We start from the raw sequence: 5,071 nt of genomic DNA, 5'->3' as shown, positions 1-5,071 counted from the left end.
TCACATGCTACACTACGCAGACGTATGACGAAATGTCTTCTGGGAGTTGTAGTCTTCCTCACAAGCCTGCCTCTAGACTTGATGAACAACGAGGAGTCCGGTGGCACCTTAAAGACTAACAGATGTATTTGGGCATAAGCTTTCGTGGGTAAAAAAACCTCACTTCTTCAGATGCTGCATACATGTTTCTAATGCATATGCGCAGGTTGAACACTTGAGGGAGTTGTAGTCTCTCTTCTCCAAGCCATAGTGTCTTGCAGGGCTGGGAGCTTTCTGTGTTCCAAAGAAGTCTGAGCACTGATTAGGAAACTGACCCCCACCCTTTTCATGCGGATGCTCATAGCTACTGAAGCTGCGATGGGAATTGCTGACTTTTCATGCTTACAGGCGCTGTGCAAACACTCTTATGTAGCACAGTTGGGGAGTTTTCCCTTGGGCTGTCTGATCCAATTGGACAAATGCCAGAGCTTTCTTCCTTGTTCAGGGGGTGAAGCTCCATGCCCATACTCAGTCACCACATGGTGATCTTGCGTCAGGATGTGGTGTGTTGCACTCTGATGACATAACACTAGTGTCATGATGCGATATTGTTAACTTGCGACTAAAGAGTCAAAAAAGAGTCAGTACGATGAAGCAAAACAACAGTCCCCGCACCCACCCTCGGATATTGCTGGCATTTCCAAACCACTGCTGCCAGAAGAATGTCACAAATCCAACAAAACCTGGATAATCCCAGGAAAATTGCTTAAAGTGGAAGGAAGGGAGCTCAATAACATATTTGCATCTTTTCTCTAGGGTGACCAGACAGCAAGTGTGAAAAATTGGGACGGGGTGGGGAGTAATAGGAGCCGATATAAGAAAAAACCCACAAAATTAGGACTGTGTCTATAAAATCAGGACATCTGGTCACCCTACTTTTCTCAGACCTGCCTTCCACAAAGATGGCTGCTGAGCCCAGCAAGTTAACACTAATTATCTAAAATAAAATTGTTCTAGGGAGTGACAGAAAAATATAATACAAGTGTGATTGCAATGAAACTTCTACTAATTCTGGTATATAGTGCCTAGGAACCATAGCTTGCTGCATTAGAAATAGGTAGGTAGGCTGGTTAAGATGATGATGAAAAAAGTGGTAAATATTATAAGCATTTTTATGAAACTCTGTCACAGGTAAAATATCCTTAACTAGATTTAAAGAAAGTAACTCATATATTACATTAAGTGTGAGCTACTGGGCTGAATTTGTGTGGTGGGCATGTGTTCAAATACCACTAAAGTAGCTTTTTTAAATTAAAGACAAAAAGAAGCCAAAGAAAATGATATTGAGGAAAAAATTCTCCACTGAGCTCTGCTAGCCTGTGAAATGTCGACTGGACTAAATGGAACTCATCATGGAGTGGGGCACTATGTAATGTGAGTAAGGGTAGCAGACTCTGACCTTATATAAAATAAAAATAAGAAATTGAATGTAGTAATTGCTATTATGCTAGTGCCTAGGGATCAACAGAGAACTGTACAAACACAGAGTAGTAGGTGGTCCTGCCCTGAAGAGTTTACAATGTAGTAGACAAAACAGATACAGAGTAGAGGAAAGGGATAGAAATTACCAGAAATTAACAAATGTAGGATTCTTCCCAATGCTCCTGTGACAGGTGGTTTACAGCTTCTGATTAGATAGACAAATGGATTAGGGAAACAGATGAGAGAACTGCAACCCAAATTTACCTTCTAAACTTCCACTGGATGGTGCATTTGTGGGGTGAGGGGAAGGATAGGGCAGTCCTCAAGTCTTTGTTCTGGCAAAATTCCTGTTGACTTCAGTGGGATCTTTGCCTCAGGCTCAATCTCTCTTAGCAGAATTACAATTCACCAGATACATGTATATGACAGGTGTTCTCTCCTTCTCCATCACGAGCCTTCAGCCAAAGATACAAAACTTTTACACATATAGTTTATCAAGAGTTAACAGGAAATCATCTTCTCAGTCCTCATCTGTCTCTTCTCCCCTCCCTGCTTCCTTCAGTCCTCTAGCAACAAGCATATATTTGTTGGTTCACATAATATTGCCACTGCAGGTTCAAGAACTTTCTCCTTTGTAGCTCCTGCCATTTGAAACAGGCAGCTTCTTGTGGGCATGGCTACACTTACAGATGTAGAGCGCTGTGAGTTAAACCCGCCTTCATAGAGTGCAATAGGGAAAGCGCTGCAATCTGTCCACACTGACAGCTTCAAGCGCACTGGCGTTGCCACATTTGCGGCACTTGCAGCGGCATTGGGAGCGGTGCATTATGGGCAGCTATCCCAGCATTCAAGTGACTGCAACGTGCATTTCAAATCGGGGTGGGGTGTGGAGAGTGACAAGGAGTGTGTTGTGTGTATGTGGGGGGAGAGAGTGGGGTTTTGGGGTGCTGAAAGTGTGTCAGCATGCTGTCTTGTAAGTTCAGACCCCCCTCCCCTCCCCATCTCTCTCTTACTGTCTCACTTTTCCTTGGAGCTGATAAGCAGCCAGCTTCTCCAAAATGGAGATTTAAAAGGGCATTTCCACATTCCTGCAGCAATTTCACAACAATGACAAGAGTGGCCACTTGACTTAAGGAGATTATGGGACATTTCCAGAGGCTGATCATAGTGCAGTAATGCAACACGTTGTTCACACTGGCAACGCAGTGCTCCAGCGGGAGCGCAGCAAATGTTATTCCACTCGCCGAGGTGGAGTACCAGCAGCGCTGTGGCTGCAGAGTCAGAGTGCTCTACGTGCCTTGCCAGTGTGGACGGGGAGTGAGCTAGGGTGCCCAGGGCTGCTTTATTGCGCTGTAACTCACAAGTGTAGCCAAGGCCTATGTCTCTCTGTCTCTCCAAACCCTCTTACACAACTCAGTTGAAAAAAACTACTTTTTCTCCCTTGCTTCTGGCTCTCATCTTCTCCCTGTGCTTTGATATATTATTTAATGATGTGTGGTAAGTAGATTATACCTCTACCCCGATATAACGCAGTCCTCCAGAGACAAAAAAACTCACCACGTTATGGGTGAGACCACATTATATCAAACTTGCTTTGCCCCTCCTTGTTCCCTGACCACCCCCTCCAGAGACCCCACATCCCTAATCACCCCCAGAACCCCACCCCCTACCCAACTCCCCTGTCCCCTGACTGCTCCGACCCCTATCCACCCCCCTGCCCCCGCCCCCTGACAGGCACTCACCAGCAGCGGCAGGAAGCGGAGCAGCCCGGCCCCAGTCCACTTTACTCCGTCAGCTACCAGCCGCAGCACTCCGCTTCCCGCCATCGGTGAGTGCGGGGAGGTGGGGAAAGGATGTCCCCCTGCACTCACCTGCGGTGGGAAGCAGAGCGTCACGGCTGGGAACTGGCAGAGTGGAGTGGGCTGGGGCTGGCCTGCTCTGCTTCCCAATGCTGGTGAGTGTGGGGAGGTTGGGGAAAGCACACCCTCCGCACTCACCGGCGACAGGAAGCAGAGAGACGTGGTCCCAGCCTGCTCCACTCTGCCACCTCCCAGCTGCGGTGCTCCGCTTCCCGCCACAGGTGAGTGCAGGGAGGTTAGGGAAAGGAAGCCCCCCATACTCACCTGCGGCGGGAAGCGGAGCGCTGCGTCTGGGAGCTGGCGGAGTGGAGCGGGCTGGGGCTGGGCTGCTCCGCTTCCACTGCTGCTGGTGAGTGCAGGGGAATCCCTTCCCCCAAGCCCCCACCCCCAAGTGACACGGCTGGAGCCAGGGTGAGGGAAGCAGAGTAGGCTGCTCCCGGCACCCTGCTAATCCCCCAGACCACTCTGGGACTGCGGGCCCCCCCAAAAGTGCCATCCCACAGCTCCTGCCCCCTAGATCCTGGGAGAGGGAGCCCCTGACCGCCCCCGATACTCTCTACCCCTTATCAAACCCCTCAGCCCCGGCCTGGCCCAGCACCATTAACACGCTGCTCAGAGCAGCATGTCAGAGCTTTACCGCGTTGTATGCTAACCCACGTTATATCGGGGTAGAGGTGTATGCAACTTTGTCAAGTGTTTTGAGATACAGTTTGTATGAAAGCTAAAACTGTTATGTAAAATTGGAGCTGAGCAATCTGCCTCAACTTGAATACTTGGGAAATGCTCCACTGGTTTCCTTGCTCTCCCTGCTTATTCCTTTTGCAGCTGAGGCCTGGTCTACACTAAAAAATTAGGTTGACACCCTGAGTGAAATAGTTAAGCTAACCTAACCCCCAGTGTAGACAGTGTTAGGTCAATGGAAGAATTCTTCTGTTCACCTAGCTACCAACTTTTGGGGGAGGTGAATTATCATCCTTTGTCAACAGGAGAACCACTCCTGTTGGTGTAGGTAGTGTCTAAATTGACACACTACAGAGGTGCAGTAGCATTTCAAGTGTAGGGAAGCCCTGATCAATCTTTCCTCTTTGCAGACAATAAGCCACTTTTGTTAGTAGGTGTTTATTATAGCTTTCTGGGTATAAGCAGCAACCCAGTTAATTGGTGTTGCATGATTGAAGTTAATAACGATTCAAGATTCTCATAATGGGCTCAAATGGAATTATTTAATGAAAGATTAACAATCAGAGATTAGCAGAGCACTATACAGAAGGAAAGCGTATTTTACCACCCCCTGTAAATAGTGAAGAGAAGGCACATTGGTCCCTTCTTCAGTACCTGGTGGAGTGCCGACAGTGTTCATTCCCAACATAACTTTTCAACCCTTTTCCTTTTATGGGGGTGAGACAAAGGAAACTCCTTTTTGGAGGGAAAATTGTTTTCCCATGATTAATTTTACTGTGTGTTCTGATTTGACATTTTAGTTTTTCCTAATTACTTATGGAATTTCTTGGAATCTTTAGGTTACATGATTGATAAGCTAAAAGTAATTCTAATTCGGTCATTATTATTGACAGCTGTGAAAACTGTCAGTTCTTACTGAGTTAAAAACATCTTTCAATAGATCCTTATTTCACCCATTACAGAAAACTTCTGCAATAACAAGTACCTCTTATCAATCATAGAATGTAATTAAATCATAGGAACCCTTTACCAATTACCTAGTCTTGTTTATACCATGTTTCTATTAGGTC

The sequence above is a fragment of the Mauremys mutica genome, chromosome 4 (genome assembly GCF_020497125.1).
Source record: "Mauremys mutica isolate MM-2020 ecotype Southern chromosome 4, ASM2049712v1, whole genome shotgun sequence".
Taxonomy (NCBI): Eukaryota; Metazoa; Chordata; order Testudines; family Geoemydidae; genus Mauremys; species Mauremys mutica.
The sequence above is the reverse complement of the archived record's forward strand: the minus strand, read 5'-3'. Positions refer to the sequence as shown.